Below are 19,067 nucleotides of genomic sequence, written 5' to 3' on the forward strand. Positions count from 1 at the left end.
GATCATCAATGCTTTTATGAGGAATCCTTTGATCATAAAGAGGGAAATAATATCTTGCCTACAAAAGCACTTCTCTAAAGTTTCACGGCTTTAAAAGGGGTGCTCATGACTTAGATGAGACATCCTGTTCCTAAACAAAAGATTTGTAATTGATCAAGAAATTTTACAAAGATCAGATGCTTTGTAAGCAGTGATGTCCTGGATGGGTGAACACCAACAAACTCTCTGGACTCAAAATCAACTATTACATGGAATAGAACCCCATTCCAGAGTTTCAACAACTGGCAATAACACCCCCAAATCACACCAACAGGAATGATGCTGATGCAACAGTCCTGAGAGACAATGACATCATCAGTCCCCCCCTGGAAAAAATTAAAAGGACTTGCCATGCTAAAATGATATTAACATTGCTTTAACAAAATATTTTTGTCTTAATTGTGAAACTTGATCTATAGCTTTTGCTTTTTCTTTAAATAAATAAATAAATAAAAACAGGGTATATGTGGAGTATATTAACATTTATAAAGCAAATGTATTTCACACGGCCTAACTTTTTAGAATTACACATAGAAATGTTAAGCTTGTGAAAGACAGGAAACTTTCCCTGGGCTACAGTCTTAGTTGTAGATAAAGAATGGTAACACAGCAAAATTGCTGGCTCTAAGGGCAGATGTCCTTGATGCAATAAAAACTAATGATTGTTGCCATGATAATTATCTTACTGTTCTTTTTGTAACCACTTGTGTTCCTTTTCTGTAACTTTCTGCCCTGGAGAATAAATACTGAGAGAAGACCCTAGTTTGGTGTTATTTTCCAAGGAATGCTGTTCTCTTGAGGGTTCCTGGAAAATTAATCCCTTCAGGGCTTCTCACTGCTGAGAAGAAATGGGCTTTGAGTAATCCTTTTCATCTCTGTCACCCTGGGAGAGGTGACAGTTGGCCTTTCTTATGAAATTTCCTTGGCAAGAATAGGTTCTATTTCAAGACCTCAATTTTTCTCATGACCAGTCTTTAACATGGTGTCTGAGTCCCTCTCTGTTCTACTCAGACTAGATAGTGTGAGAAATATGAAAGAAATGAAAGAGGAAAGACCTGGATTCACTGGAGATTATCTAAAAACACTAAGATCTGCAGATCAAAGTTTTCCTACATCTAACTGTACTTAAAAAATCTCTCCAGCATAATATTTGAGCTCCATGAAAAAACAAAATCCCCTGTATTAACATGGAGAAGATCCAAGAAGTAGGCGATGGAAAGGAATAAAAACTTATGTTGACACATTTTTTTATGGTAAAATATATATAACATAGAATTATCATTTTATCTACTTAAAGCATAAAATTCAGTGATATTAAGTACATTCACACTGGTGTCCAACATCACCACTATCCATCTCCAGAAATTCTTCATGATCTCAGACTGAAACTCTGTACCCAATAAATGATAATTTTCTACATTCCCTTCCTCTTGCCTTTTGAACCTTCTGTCTGTATGAATCTGAGAGAAGGTATCTCATATAAGTGCAATTATGCAATATTTTCTGTTTTAGTCTGTTTGTGTTGCTATAACAGAAATACCTGAGACTGAGTAATTTATAAGGAACAGAGGTTTATTTGGCTTATGATTCTGAGACAGCTACATCTCGCACTGGTTTCAGGCTGCTTCTACTCATGGAAGAAAGTAGCAGGCAGCCAGTGGGTACAAGCAGATCACATGGCAAGATGAAGCAAGAGAGAGAAGTAAGAGAGAGAGAGAAGGTGCCAGGGTCTTTTTAAGCAACAAGCTCTCACAGGAACTAATAGAGTGAGAACTCACTCATTAATTCCCCCTCCCCCAGGGAGAGCATTAATCCATTCATGAGGGATCCTCCCCCATGACTCGATCAGTTTCCAACACTGCCACATTGGGGATCAAATTTCCACATGAGTTTTGGAGGGGACAACACATCCTAACTCCATCAATTTGCCCTTTTGTGTCTGACTTATCTTATTTAACATAATGTCTTCAAGGTTTATTTATGTTGTAGCATGTATCAGAATTTCATTGCTTTTTAAGGATGAATAATAACCAATTGAATGTATACACCATATTTTGCATATCTTCATTCAGGAATGAACAGATGGTTTGTTTCCACCTTATAACTAACATGAATAATGTTGCTATGTATATTGGTATACAAACATCTGTTACAGTCCATGTTTTCAATCCTGTTATGTACATGTGCAGAAGTGAACCTCCTGAATCATATAGTAAGTCTATGTTTAAGTTTTTAAAGAACCACTTTTTTATAACAATATAAGCTTGTCTATTTTATCTAATACTACGAATCTGATTAAAATTTTTAAAATGATATCTGAGAAGGCAGGATCAGGCCCAGGGACCTCACCAGGAGCTAGGGGCATCACCCCACACAACAGAATGCAAGAGCATGCCCAAGGACTTCAACATGGAGCTACGGCATCCCCTTCTCAACAGAAGACAGAAGCACGATGGACTGCAGTCCCCACCACTGCTGCAATACCACTTCTGCATGGGTGGCCCATCAGACTCATCCCCACAGCCACTGCCACCTCAAGAGTCCTCAACATCACAGCAACAGCCATGGCCACCATGCACTCAGCTTACTGACCATTCAACTGCATTGAAACAAGAAACAGTCAACAGCAAAGTCTAGAAAAAGAGGAGAGAGAGTCTCTCACATCAAATCCCACTCCAGAGTAATAGAAGAAATAACTGCTCTACCAGATGACCAGATAACAATGTAGCAACACTATAAATATGAAAAAACAAGAAAATATAACACCACAAAAGGAATATAGTAATTCTTAAGTACTAGATCACATACAGTAAGAAAGTATTGAAATGAATTCTTAAGGAAATTCAATGAGATACAAGAAGAGTCACAAAACACAATGAAAAAAGAATCCAGGATAGGAAGGAGGAAATTCATAAACCAATTAATACTTTAAAAAAGAATGTAGCAATACTCCTGGAACTAAAGGATTCCTTCAACAAAATAAAAAACACAACTGAGTACTAAGCAATGTGTTAGACCTAGCAGAAGAAAGAATTTCTTTTCTTGAAGATGCTCTTTTTGCAAAAGATTGTGTGGACCAAAGATAAAAGAAAAAAAGAACTTAAAAATGTAGAAAATCTAAGAGAGCTAGCAGACAACCTTAAACATAAAAACATCTGAATCAAGGGTGTTCCTGAAGGGCAGGAGAACAAAAAAAGGTATTGAAAACCTTTTCAAAAAAATAATAAGGTGGGCCGACTGCGTGGCGCACTCGGGAGAGTGCATCGCTGCCACGCGCCGGTTCGGATACTACATAGGGATGGCCGGTGCGCTCACTGGCTGAGCGCGGTGCAGATGACACCAAGCCAAGGGTTGTGATCCCCTTACCAGTCACAAAGTGGACAAAATAAATAAATAAATAATAAGGTAAACTTCCCAAGTATAGTGAGAGACACGAAACTTCAGATCTAGGATACTCAAATATCACCAAACAGATTCAATCCAAAAAGATCCTCTCCAAGTTACACTATAGTTAAACTGGCAAAGCTTAAAGAGAGAATCTTAAAAACACCAAGAGAAAGGTGTCATGTCACCTGTAAGAAAATCTCTACCAGAGAAACAGCAGACTTTTCAAATGAAACTCTACATGCCAGAAGAAAATGGGGATGATATATTCAAAATATTATAGGAAAAAATTTCCAGCCAAGAATACTATACCCAGCAAAGCTATCTCTCAGAAACAAGGGAGAAATAGTGTATTTCCCACACAAACAAACAAAAACTGTGGAAATTCACCGCCACAGGACCAACCCTACAAGAAATCCTCAAATGAGTCCTGCATCTGGAATCCAAAGAACAACAATTGATTCCACAAATACATAAGAAAGAACAAAAACCACTGAAAGAAAAAAAAATGCAAACTGGAAAGAGAAACTAAATTTTTCTACCTGAACAAAGCAGCAAACATTGAAGACAAACATTAAAAGGGAAAGAAAGAAATAAAAGATATTTAAAACATCCAAAAGAAAATTAACAAAATGCCAGGAGTAAGAAAATACCTTTCAGTAACAACTATAAATGTAAATAGATTAAACTCCCCACTCAATACACACAGACTGACTGATTGGATTAAAAAGCTGGACCTGAGTATATGTTATCTTCAAGAGACTCACCTCACCTCCAAGACACACACAGACTAATACTGAACGATGGAAAAGATATACCATGCAAATGGAAACCAAGAATGAGCAAGGATAGCTATTCTTATTTAAGATAAAATAGACTTTACACCAAAAACAATAAAAAGAGACAAGGCCACTGCATAATGATAACGGGATCTATTCAGCAAGAAGACATATCATAAACATATATACATCCAATGCCAAAGCAACCAGATATGCAAAGCAAACGCTATTAGAGCCAAAGAAATAGATAGACCCAACACAATATCAGCTGAAAACCTCAGCACCCCTCTCTCAGCATTGAACGGATCAACTACATAACAAATCAACAAAGAAACACAGCATTTATTCTATACTTTAGACCAATCAGACATGGCAGATATCTACAGAACATTTCGCCCAACAACTACATATTATAGTTTCTTCTCATCAGCACATGGATCCTCCAGTTAAACCACATGTTAGACTACAAATCAAGTCTCTACATATTTTTTAAAAATTGAAATCATTTTAAGAATTTTTTTAGACTGCAATGGATTAAAACTAGAAATCGATAACAAGCAAAACTCTGGAAACTATACATGTGCATGGAAATTAAACAACATGCCCCTGAACCACCTATGAGTCCAAGAAGAAATTAAACAGGAAATCAAAAAAATTTCTTGAAACTAATGAAAATAAAGATACATCATACCAAAACTAGCAGGATACTGCAAAGAAGTACTAAGAAGAATTTTTTTTTTGCTATAAACCCTTGCATCAAAAGAATAGAAAGATTTCAAATAAACAGCCTCAAAGAACTAAAAAAGCAAGAACAATTCAATTTCAAAATTAGTTGAGGGAAAGAAATAATTAAGATCAGGGCAGAAGTAAATGAAATAGAGACCCCCAAGATGATACAAAAGATCAACAAAACAAAAACTTGTTTTTTTGTGAAGCTGAACAAAATAGACAAAAAATTAGTTATGCTAGCTAAAAAAAGAAAAGACCCAAATAACAAAAATCAGAAATGAAAAAGAGGACAGTATATCCAATACCACAAAAATACAAAGAATTGTTAAGACTGTTATGAAAAACTATACCTCAACAAGTTAGAAAACCTGGAGGAAATGGATAAGTTTCTGGGCACACACAAACTACCAAGACTGCACCAAGAAGAAGTAGAAAACATGAACAGACCAATAACAAGCAATGAGGTTGAAGCAATAATCAGTAGTCTCCAAACAAGAAAATCCTAGGACCAGATGGCTTTACTATTGAATTCTATCAAACATTTAAAAAGGAATTAATTCCAATTCTTTTCAAACTACTTCAAAAAATTGAAACAAAGGGCATTCTCCCAAACTTATTCTATGAGTCCAGCATCACACTAATATCAAAACCAGATGAAGATACAACAGAAAAAGAAAATTATAGGCCAATATCTCTGATGAAAATAGATGCAAAAATCCTGACTAAAACATTAGCAATCGAAACACAGCAATAACCAAAAAGTTATACACCATGATCAAGTGGGATTCATCCCAGGAATGCAAGGATGGTTCAACACATGTGAATCAGTGAATGTTATATACCACATCAACAAAATCAAGGACAAAAACCATCTAATTATCTCAATAGACAGAAAAAGAGTATATGACAAAATTCAGCATCTCTTCATGATAAAGACTCTTGGCAAATTTGATACAGAAAGAGAGTATCTCAACAGAATAAAAGCCATATATGACAAACTCACTGCTAATATCATCCTGAATGGAGAAAAGCTAAAAGATTTTCCCTTAAGAAGGGGGACAAGACAAGGATACCTACTCTCACCACTCCTATTTAACATACTACTGGAAGTACTAGCCACAGCAATCATGCAAGAGAAAGAAATAAAGGGCATCAAGATTGGAAAAGACAAAATCACATCTTCCTTGTTTGCAGATGACATGATACTCAATACAGATCCTCTTCAAAAAAGTGGTACAGCTGATACACAATTTCAATAAACTTGAAGGATCCAAGTCAACATGCAAAAATCAGTAGTACTTCATACCCCAATAAATGAACTAGCAGACAAAGAAGTAAAGAAAGCAAGTCCATTTAAAATAGTCAAGAAAAAAATAAAATACCTAGGAATGAATTTAACCAATGAGGTGAAAGATCTGTACAGTGAGAACTAAGAATCACTCTTGAAGGAAATTAAAGATGAGATCAAAAAATGGAAATACATTCCATGCTCTTGAATTGGAACATTATGAAAATGTCCATACAACCTAAAGTGATCTACAGTTTCAATCAAATCACAGTGACATTCTTCATAGAAATAGAAAAAGCAATCTTAACATTCGTATGGGAAAAAAAAAGACCCCAAAGAGCCCAAGCAATCCTGAGCATAAAAATTAAAGCTAGAGACATAACACTACCTGACTTCAAAATATACTACAAAGCAATAGTAACCAAAACACCCTGGTACTCACATAAAAACAGAACAATGGAACAGAATAGAGAACTCAGACATCAATCTACATACTTATAGCCAGCTAATCTTTGACAAAGGCACCAAGAGGAAAGAGAGAAAAGACTGCCTCTTCAAGAAATGTTTCTGGAAAAACTGGACATCCATATGTACAAGAATGAAACTAAACCCATACCTCTTGCCATATAACAAAATCAACTCAAAATGTATTAAAGACTTAAATATAAGACCTGAAACTATAAAACTCCTAAAATAAAACACAGAGGAAACACCTCAGAATGTAGGACTGGGCAAAGACTTTATGAATAAGACCCCAAAAACAGACAACAAAGGAAAACATAAACAAATGATATTATAGCAAACTAAAAATCTTTTGTAAAGCAAAGAAACAATTAACAGAGTGAAAAGACAGCCTACAGAATGGGATAAAATATTTGCAAACTATGCATCTGACAAGTGATTGATATGCAGAATATACAAAGCACTCAAACAACTTAACAGTAAAAAAAAGAAGTAACCTGATTATAAAATGGGCAAAGGAGCTAAACTGGTAATTCTCAAAGGAAGACATACAAATGGCCAACAGACACATGAAAAAATGCTCAACATCACGAAGCATCAGGGAAATGCAAATCTAAACATCACTGAGATATCATCTCACCCCAGATAGACTGGCCATTATCAAAAAGACAGAGAATAACAAATGCTGGCAAGAATGTGGAGAAAGGAGAACATTCCTACACTGTTGGTGGGACTGTAAATTAGTGCAGCCATTATGAAAAACAGTACAACAACAGACAGAAATCCACCAACAACAGATAGAACTATCATATGACCCAGCAATCCCACTGGTGGTTATATAACCTAATGTATGGAAATCATCATGTCGAAGGGATACTTGCACTTCCATGTTTATCTCAGCTCTATTTACAATAGTCAAGAGTTGGAACCAACCAAAATGTTCAGCAACAGATCACTGGATAAGGAAAATGTCGTATATATACACAATGAAATGCTACTTTGCCATAAAAAAGAATAGAATTCTGCCATTTGCAGCAAGATGGATGACCTTAGAGAAAACTATGTTAAGTGAAATAAACCAGGCACAGAAAGAAAATACCATATGTCCTTACTCATTCATGAGAGCTGAAAAAGTAAAAAAAATAAAAAGAGAGAAAGAAAGATACAACAATCACAATAATTCATTGAACTTTCAAAAGGAGAGAAGGGAATAGAGTCCACCATAGGTGGGATAGGAGGAGGGGAATGGCGCATAATGCGAAACTTGTAAAGGGCCACAAAATAGGATTACTTTGTGTAATGTTGAATATGCTAATTATCCTGATTTGAGCATCATCTATTGCATGCAGGTACTGATGTTCAACAGTGTATCCCACAGATATGTACAATCAATTGTGTTTCAATAAAATAAATAAATATGCAGGGAGTTCTGGTCAAGATGGCAGAATACACAGTCCCTAACATCACTCTGTCCCATAAATGAACCAATTTACAAATATTAAAAAGCAACAACAGCCAGGCTGGGGTTGCTAGAGCTGAGAGGAAGAGGAGAAAAGACCTACGGAGGTCACAAAGGCAGGTAAAGCCATGATGAGAGAAGGAAAGGATCACGTCCACCATTTTGCCTTAAGCCTGGAGCTGGAGAGCACACAGAGCAAGAACTTATAAAAGCCACAGCTGTGCCCTTCATATAAAGTTGCTTGGAGGTATCAGGGGAGAGGAGGGTCTTGGTGGTCCTCAGGCCAGCAAGACCACTAACAGGGTTCCCATGGACCACACAGGAGTGAGGAGCCATAACAACTTAAAAAAAGAGCTACTCAGAGTTCATTGAGTCATTGGAAGGGACTGGCTCATGGCCCACCCCATGGGAAGCATTTGGAGCACAGATGGTGGGGGAGACAGGCCCACTGGGGAAGCACTGGGGCACAGCAAGGACAGCTGATCTGTCCCCCAGTCAGCACAGGACCACTTAGTGTAGACTGGTCAGGAATACAGATCTGAGGGGGGTACAGTTTGCTGAAAAGTCTCAGATCCAAACCAGAGTTTCCACATAACCCAGGTGTACCAGAACTCAAAAGAGGCAGAAATACTTACAAGGTCCGCAATTAAAACCTGAGCTGCATAAAAAGCCTTCCCCAGGGAATCATCAGCAAAGAAGCAATTAAGCTCAATCACAGGGCTCAAGTGCTGGTCCCCACAGGAAGTTCCCCCATTTTAGAAGTAAGCAAAGGACAATAAATTAGTTCCAGTGCAGAGTTTAAGTGGTGGGAATAGCAAATAACCCAACACAGAACTGAAAGAACAAAAGAGCTATGTACAGATCAGAGACAAAGTCTGATATTAACTAGTAAAGGTTAACTAATAAAACCTAGAATGACCAGATTCATCCTGGGCTCCCAAGCCAGACAGCAGGGAGGGCTGAAGGCCTCAACTACACCCCCTGACACCTGCAACCAGCCCAGTGACAACCACCGGGCCACTGCAGGAAGCACCCCAGTCTCCTGAGCTGGGCTGTTGGGGGGTCAAGGGCTTTGACTGTACCTCCTGACACTTGTAACCAACTCAGTGATAACTACCAAGCCACCTCTGGAAGCCCCTTTATCTCCTGAACCGGAGTGGTGGGTGCCTGAGGGCTTTAGCTGTGTCCCCTTGACGTCTGCATCCAGCCCAGCAATGACTGGACCACCACTGGAGGCCCCCTGGTCTCCCCTGTGGGAATGAGGGGGGTTCCGGGGGCCTCAACCACATCCCCCTTCTTTCCTCCTTCTCCCACCCTATTTCCTATCCCCTATCCCTTGCCCCCAACCAACTGCTCCACAGCAACATCTTAGAATGTAAAAAATAATAAAATTAATAAATAAACTTAAGAAAATAAATAAATAAATAAATAAATAAATAAATAAATAAAAATGATATCTTACAGTTAAGCTTCCTAAAAGTAATATTATATAGTGTCGACACATTTATATTATGTGGCCAATATATAATTTATAAAACTGAAGGATTTTTGCTGAACTGACCTAATATAAGAATATTAGGTGTGTATTAATGTATGTCAAATAAAAATTTGGAGAAGGTTATGCTTCGATAGAGTGAAGTTTGTATTAGGTCCAGTTGGTAGATTGCATTGGATGAAGAGGGTAGTAAAAAATAAGCAACAATGAAGGAGCTATTTTGAGAACAAGAGTGTATCCCATAGATAAGCCTGAAAAGCAAAGGACATTGTGATTTTATAAAAATTGTTCTGTATATTTAATATTGACAACCTGAGGGAAACTCTTCAGTTTAAATAGCTGACATGATGTGTAATTGCGTTTATGAACCACTCAGAGCATTCTCCTCACATGTAATTGATTTTATTATGCTCCAGATTTTCCAGCAAATGGGCACATAATAAATGGAAGGCCTCAGTCCAAAATAATAAAAATATATGATGAGTGGATAAAATACTCTTGATTCCTCTTTGTGCTGAATGTTGTAAAACTCATTTCACAATTTCTTCTTAAAAATATTTAAATATTATTTAACTTACTGCTTTTTATTTCAATATTTTACGTAAATCTTACATGAAAATATATATGAGAGCAATTTTGTGGTAACCGAAATAAAGGTTTTCCATTTTTAAGAGAAAACACTGAATATGAAAATGCATAATTTTTAGTTTGTATTCTACAAAGTTTTCAACCAAAATATTTAGTGCTGTGTGAATGTTGCATAGACTGCTTATAAATCATCCTATTTATGCAGATTAATCAGGACCCTTACTTGTACTCACATATTTGAAAATATATATTAAATTTATATGTTGTCAGTTATATTTATAGCTATAAAGTATTAATAAACAGTTTCCATAATCTTGTTGGTAAAAGTATGTTGCCAGCACCCTATTTATTACCCATAAGTTTTCTTCCCCTTCTGCACATGTTTGACACATTTGACATATTAACCAATGATGTCTGAATATGCATCATACTTTCAGTGACATTTCTAAGTCTGAGTACTGCCATGAATAAGCAAAGCCTGTATAGATAACCATTTTTCCATTATACTTACTAACTGATGCTTTGAAGAATACAAAGGATATATTAAATTAAGAATAAATCAAATACAAGAAACAAAACAAAGGAAACAAATAAACAAAACCTGTATATTCTAAAGAAAAATCATAAAACTTGCATTAAAGCTGATCAGAAATGATGCATAACTGCTGAGATCTCTTGGGAGACATGACAAAAAATTTGCTGTTTCTCCATGAGAAAAATTTTGAAAGACAGAATACATACATATCAATTAAGTCAATTGTTCCTAAATTATTTACCACTGTAAAAACTCTTGTTTCATTATTCTAATATAAGACAATAGGTAGTAAAGGTTATCGTTGATTAAACAATAGCATGTGTCAAGTAATCATTTAATAACTTTCTATTAATCAAAAGATAAATCATTTAGAAAATCTGGTCACTAGAGAAATTGTGTCACAGCAAGTAGTAAATATAATTCCATCCAAAAGGAAATAAACATATAAAAGTAAAATGTAACTTGAAATGACTGACAAGGAATTTCAAGTGATAATTCTAAGGAAACTGAATGAGATACAAGAAAACTCAGGTAGACATCATGATGAAATGAGAAAAAGTATACAGGACCTGAAAGAGGAAATGTACAAGGAAATCAATGTCCTGAAAAAACATGTAGCAGAACTTGCTGAACTGAAGAAGTTACTCAGCGAAATAAAAAACACAACGGAGAGTTTAACCAGCAGGCTTGTCGAAGTTGAAGAGAGAACATCTGAACTTGAAGATGGGCTGTTTGAAATAATACAAACAGACAAAAAGAAAGAAAAAAGAATCAAAGACATTGAAGAAAATCTGAGAGAGATATCAGACAACCTTAAGCACTCAAATATCCGAGTCATGGGTATTCCAGATGGGGAGGAAAATGGAGATAGCATTGAAAACATATTCAACAAAATAGTGACAGAAAACTTCCCAGGTATAGGAAAAATCACAGATCTTCAGATCCAGGAAGCTCAACGATCTCCAAATGTATTCAACCCAAAAAGGGCCTTCTCCAAGATATGTTATTGTCAAATTGGCAAAACTCAGAGACAAAGAGAGAATCTTAAAAGCTGCAAGAGAGAAGCGTCAAATCACCTATAAGGGAGCCCCAATCAGGCTAACATCAGACTTTACATCACAAACCCTAAAACCTGGAAATGAATGGGATGATATATTCAAAATACTAAAAGACAAAGATTTCCAGCCAAGAATACTCTACCCTGCAAGGCTATCCTTCCGAAATGAAGGGCAAATAGTATATTTCTCAGACAAACAAAAACTGCGGGAGTTCACTACCACATGACCACCCTTACAAGAAATCCTCAAGGGAGTACTGGGTTTGGTTCCTGAAAAATAACTACCACTGCCATAAAAACCCAAGAAAAATCAAAACCCACTAGTATAATAAAAATGGCATTCATGAAGAGAAAACAAACATACAAAAATGCTATCTACAACCTAAGGAACCAACAAACACAGAAACCAAACTGTAAATCAGAAAGCAAGGAACACAAGACACCTAAGACAACCAAACAACCAATAAAATGCTAGGAATAAATCAACACCTTTCAATAACAACTCTTAATGTAAAAGGCTTAAATTCCCCAATCAAAAGACACAGACTGGCTGAATGGATCAAAAAGGAGGACCCAACTATATGCTGCCTACAAGAGACCCACCTCACCCATAAAGATTCACATAGACTAAGAGTGAAAGGATGGAAAAAGATTTCCCATGCAAACAGAAAAGAAAAACGAGCTGGAGTAGCTATTCTTATATCTGACAAAATAGACACTAATACCATAATAGCAGGGGACCTGAACACCCCACTGTCAATATTAGACAGATCATCTAGGCAAAGAATCAGTAGAGAAACACAAGATCTAAACAAGACTCTAGACCAATTGGAATTGGCAGATATCTACAGAACATTCCATCCAACAACCTCAGAATATTCATTCTTCTCATCAGCACATGGATCATTCTCCAGGATAGATCACATATTAGGTCACAAATCAAGTCTCAATAAATTCAAAAAAATTGGAATTATACCATGTATCTTCTCAGACCACAATGGATTAAAACTAGAAATTAATAACAAATGAAACTCTGGAAACTATACAAACACATGGATATTAAACAGCATTCTAATTAATGACATATGGGTCCACGAAGAAATCTAGCAGGAAATCAAAAAATTTATTGAAACTAATGAAAATAATGATATATCATACAAAACCTGTGGGATACTGCAAAAGCAGTACTGAGGGGGAAATTTATTGCATTAAATGCTCACCTCAGAAGAATGGAAAGATGGCAAGTGAAGAACCTAACACTTCACCTTAAAGAACTAGAAAAACAAGAACAATCCAAACCTAAAGTTATCAGACCGAAAGAAATCATTAAGATCAGAGCAGAACTGAATGAAATTGAAAACCAAAAAACAATTCAAAAAATCAACGAATCAAAAAGTGGCTTTTTGAAAAGATAAATAAAATTGACAAACCATTAGCATGGCTAACTAAAAAAAGAAGAGAGAAGATTCAAATAACAAAAATTAGAAATGAAAAAGGCGATATTACAACTGATTCATCTGAAATACAAGGAATCATTCGAGACTACTATAAACAACTATACGCCAACAAATTTGAAAATCTGAAGGAAATGGATAAATTTCTGGACACACACAAGCTCCCAAAACTGAACCGTGAAGACGTAGAAAATTTGAACAGACCAATAACAATAAAGGAGATTGAAGCTGTTATCAGAAGGCTCCCAACAAAGAAAAGCCCAGGACCAGATGGATTCACAGCAGAATTTTACCAAACATTCAAAGAGGAATTGACACTGATTCTTTACAACTATTCCAAAAGATTGAAACAGACGCAAATCTCCCAAACTCACTCTATGAAGCAAACATCATCCGGATACCAAAACCAGGTAAAGATATAACCGAAAAAGAAAACTACAGGCCGATATCCTTGATGAATATAGATGCAAAAATCCTCACTAAAATACTAAAAAACAGAATATAGCAACAGATACGTAAAATTATTCATCACGATCAAGTGGGATTCATCCCAGGGATGCAAGGTTGGTTCAACATACGCAAATCAATAAATGTGATACACCAAATTAATAAAGTCAGACACAAGGACCATATAATCATCTCTATAGATGCTGAAAAAGCATTTGATAAAGTTCAGCACTCATTCATGACAAAGACCCTTTATAAGTTAGGTATAGACGGAACGTATCTCAACATAATTAAAGCCATATATGACAAACCCACTGCCAATATCATCTTGAATGGGGAAAAGCTTTCAGCTTTTCCTTTAAGAACAGGAAGTAGACACTCTCACCACTCTCACCACTCTCACCACTCTCACCACTCTCACCACTCCTATTCAACATAGTGTTGGAAGTACTAGACAGAGCAATCAGAGAAGAGAAGGAAACAAAGGGCATCCAGATTGGAAAAGATGAAGTCAAACTGTCCCTGTTTGCAGATGACATGATCCTATATATCGAACAGCCTAAAACCTCTACAAAAAAACTGTTGGAATTGATAAATGATTTCAGCACAGTAGCAGGATACAAAATCAACACACAAAAATCAGTAGCATTTCTTTTCTCCAATAGTGAACATGCAGAATGAGAAATCAAGAAAGCCTGCCCATTTACAATAGCCACCAATAAAATAAAATACTTAGGAATTGAGTTAACCAAGGATATGAGAAATCTCTATAATGAGAACTACAAACCACTGCTGAGAGAAATTAGGATAAAAGAAGATGGAAAGATATCCCATGCTCTTGGATTGGAAGAATCAACATTGTGAATATGTCCATACTACCCAAAGTGATATACAAATTCAATGCAATCCCCATCAAAATTCCAAAGACATTTTTCTCAGAAATGGAAAAAACTATTCAGATATTTATATGGAACAATAAAAGACCACGCATAGCCAAAGCAATGCTGAGCAAAAAAAATAAAGCTGGAGGCATAACACTACCTGACTTTAAACTATACTACAAAGTTATAATAACCAAAACAGTATGGTACTGGCATAAAAACAGACACACTGATCAATGGAATAGAATAGAGAATCCAGAAATCAACCCACACACTTACTGCCATCTGATCTTTGACAAAGGCACCAAGCCTATTCCCTGGGGAAGGGACTGGCTCTTCAGAAAATGGTGCTGGGATAACTGGATATCCATATGCAGGAGAATGAAACTAGATCCATACCTCTCACCATATACTAAAATCAACTCAAAATGGATTAAGGATTTAAATATACACCCTGAAACAATAAAACTTCTTAAAGAAAACATAGGAGAAACACTTCAGGAAATAGGACTGGACACAGACTTCATGAATACGACCCCAAAAGCTCGGGCAACCAAAGGAAAAATAAACAAATGGGATTATATCAAACTAAAAAGCTTCTGCACAGCAAAAGAAACAATTAACAGAGTTAAAAGACAACCAACAGAGTGGGAGAAAATATTTGCAAAATATATATCTGACAAAGGATTAATATCCAGAATATGTAAGGAACTCAAACAGCTTTACAAGAAAAAAACAAGCAACCCAATTAAAAAATGGGCAAAAGAGCTAAGTAGGCATTTCTCTAAGGAAGATATACAAATGGCCAACAGGCATATGAAAAATGCTCAGCATCACTCAGCATCCGGGAAATGCAAATCAAAACCACACTGAGACACCTTCTAACCCCAGTTAGGATGGCTAAAATCCAAAAGACCCTGAACGATAAATACTGGCGAGGTTGCGGAGAAAAAGGAACTCTCATACATTGTTGGTGGGACTGCAAAATGGTGCAGCCTCTATGGAAAATGGTATGGAGGTTCCTCAAACAATTGCAGATAGATCTACAATACGACCCAGCTATCCCACTGTTGGGAATATACCCAGAGGAATGGAAATCATCAAGTCGAAGGTATACCTGTTCCCCAATGTTCATCGCAGCACTCTTTACAATAGCCAAGAGTTGGAACCAGCCCAAATGTGCATCATCAGATGAGTGGATACGGAAAATGTGGTATATCTCCACAATGGAATACTACTCAGCTATAAAAATGAATGAAATACTGCCATTTGCAACAACATGGATGGACCTTGAGAGAATTATATTAAGTGAAACAAGTCAGGCACAGAAAGAGAAATACCACATGTTCTCACTTATTGGTGGGAGCTAAAAATTAATATATAATTCACACACACACACACACACACACACACACACAAAAAAAAAAACTGGGAGGGGGAGAAGATATAACAACCACAATTACTTGAAGTTGATACGACAAGCAAACAGAAAGGACATTGTTGGGGGGGGAGGTTTTGGTGATGGGGAACAATAATCAGCCACAATGTATATCGACAAAATAAAATTTTTAAAAAAATAATAATTATAAATAAATAAATATTTTACAAAAGGAAAAAAAATAAGAATAAAAAAATAAAAATAAATAAAAGTAAAATGTAAAAGTAAGCATTTATAACAACAATGTGATTTCTATTTTGCTTACTGAAATATGGAATGTACTTTGAGATTACCTATTATCTTTTTAAATGAACTATAGGATCCTGAAGTCTCTCAGCTGGAAATCACCAGAACTAGAGTTATCTGCTTTTATAAGCAGATTCAAGCACTTAAGCTCTGTTATTAATTCCATTGCTTTTAAATAATTCCTCAATTTATTGCACCAATTACAGCATGTACATAAAAAGCAAAATAAGTGTTTTTTTCAGAGTTTCGAGATGGCGGTGGCTGCGGTGGCTGGCGCGCGGAGTAGCTGAGGTGGAAAAGGCGGCCACTGGGCCTCAGACAGCCGGGAAACTTGTGGACCTTCCTCTTGCCATCTCTTAAGGGAGGACCGCTGCTGCTGGCCGGTCGTGGGGGGTGACCGCCACTTTGCCCCCGGCAGGAGAGGCTGCCTCATTTACAGGCAACAGCTTTGAAGTGTGGAGCAGGAAAAGAACTGTTTCTTAGCTGCAAAAGCGAGTCTCGAAACAGGGAACACGGCACCAGGGCTGCTGTGGATGCAGCCAGGATCCCGGAGGCCGGGGCCGCGCTGAAGGCCGCCAGCTGCCCTTTTCAGGATTCGAGGTTTCAGGCCGGCATTAAAGAAGATTCCTGGGAGTGCCCGAGCCGCGCCGCGACTGAACCACCCGAGGCAGCCGCAGCCAAGAAGACGGAAGGCGACAAACCAGAGACAGAGAGCGAGCACCCGACCTGGCACAGCACTGTGAGTGAGCCCCTGGTCCAGCTCTGTTCGGGGGGCGGATGCCCACCTGGCTCCCGCCTGCACCACCAGGCCACTCACTGCCCTGGTGCTGCCTCCATTTTCCCAGGTGCGGGCAGCTCCGCCCTGCTCGGCCATCACTGAGCCCTCCCACTTGCTTGGCCTGGCACAGGGCTTTCCGGAGCCTGCAGACCGGCCTCGGCTCCCACTCCCTCTGTGGTTCTCTGGCGGGGCTGGTGGTGGTGGGCGTCCCGAGCCAGTGTCGGGAGGGCAAGGAAGTACGGGCCGGCCGACTGTCACTCCACCACACCGTGGACTCCAGCCCCCGGTAAGCTTCCTGTTACTGGGAGGCAGATACCATCTCTGTGGCCACCAGTTTGGAAAAAAGCCTAACGAATTTCTGGTTCGGAATAGTGTGGTAGGAGAGTTCCCAGGTCCACTTGAACCTGCCGGAGAGCAGGCTGCAGGCGGGCGCTAGGCTCGGTTTATACCGGGGCGATACAAAGGTGAACAAGACCCAAGAAAGATCTACACAGAGCTACAAAGGCACCCAGAGCGACTGGTCGTCTGTGCCTAGCAGAAACCTGGTAGACTTCCTGGGCGAGGCAGTGCCGAGCAGGGTCTTGAAGGCCCAGCTGATAGACGAGGGGTGCAGAAGACACGCCCCAGCCCAGCACAGTGCGCACAGAGGGGAGAGACGAGCGGCCAGCGAGGCGGAGACTCGACAGAAACCACACACCCGGTGGGGTCGCCACTGCAGGATCTAGCAGCCTGGGCCAGAGCACACGGAACGGGAAGAAGTCCTGCACAGGAAGTGAAAGCTCAACAGAGATCACACACCCTGTGGTACGTGATCCACCAGCCCAGCAGAATCCAAGCTGACCAGAAAGGTGGATCCCTGGAGAAGCCCAAGACCCGAGGCAACCCCACACACAAGGCACTAGAGGCCAACTGAGCAGTCACAGAGGGAGCCATACGAAATTGGCAACCACAGCAACATCCTAGTTAGTCATTAGTCTCAAACCGGTGGTCTGTGCAACCCCCTGCCACAATGAATAAACACCAAAAAAAAGATACCAGAAATACAAAAAATCAAGAAAGTACACCACCGAAAGTTAATAAATCTCAAACTCTAGATCCTATAGAACAAGAAGCCCTTGAAATGACTGACAAGGAATTTCGAGTGATAATTCTAAGGAAACTGAATGAGATACAAGAAAACTCAGCTAGACATCATGATGAAATGAGGAAAAGTATACAGGATCTGAAAGAGGAAATGTACAAGGAAATCAATGTCCTGAAAAAAAATGTAGCAGAACTTGCTGAACTGAAGAAGTTACTCAGCGAAATAAAAAACACAACGGAGAGTTTAACCAGCAGGCTTGTCGAAGTTGAAGAGAGAACCTCTGAACTTGAAGATGGGCTGTTTGAAATAACACAAGCAGACAAAAAGAAAGAAAAAAGAATCAAGGACATGGAAGAAAATCTGAGAGAGATATCAGACAACCTCAAGTGCTCAAATATCCGAGTCATGGGTATTCCAGAAGGGGAGGAAAATGGAGATTCCATTGAAAACATATTCAACAAAATAGTGGCAGAAAACTTCCCAGGTATAGGAAAAATCACAGATCTTCAGATCCAGGAAGCTCAACGATCTCCAAACGTATTCAACACAAAAAGGCCTTCTCCAAGACATGTCATAGTCAAATTGGCAAAACTCAGAGACAAAGAGAGAATCTTAAAAGCTGCAAGAGAGAAGCGTCAAATCACTTATAAGGGAGCCCCAATCAGATTAACATCAGACTTTTCATCACAAACCCTAAAAGCTAGAAAGGAATGGGATGATATTTTCAAAATACTAAAAGACAAAGATTGCCAGCCAAGAATACTCTACCCTGCAAGGCTAGCCTTCCGAAATGAGGGGCAAATAGTATATTTCTCAGACAAACAAAAACTGCGGGAGTTCACTACCACATGACCACCCTTACGAGAAATCCTCAAGGGAGTACTGGATTTGGTTCCTGAAAAGTAACTACCACTGCCATAAAAA

This window comes from Cynocephalus volans, chromosome 9, assembly GCF_027409185.1.
Source record: "Cynocephalus volans isolate mCynVol1 chromosome 9, mCynVol1.pri, whole genome shotgun sequence".
Classification (NCBI taxonomy): domain Eukaryota; kingdom Metazoa; phylum Chordata; class Mammalia; order Dermoptera; family Cynocephalidae; genus Cynocephalus; species Cynocephalus volans.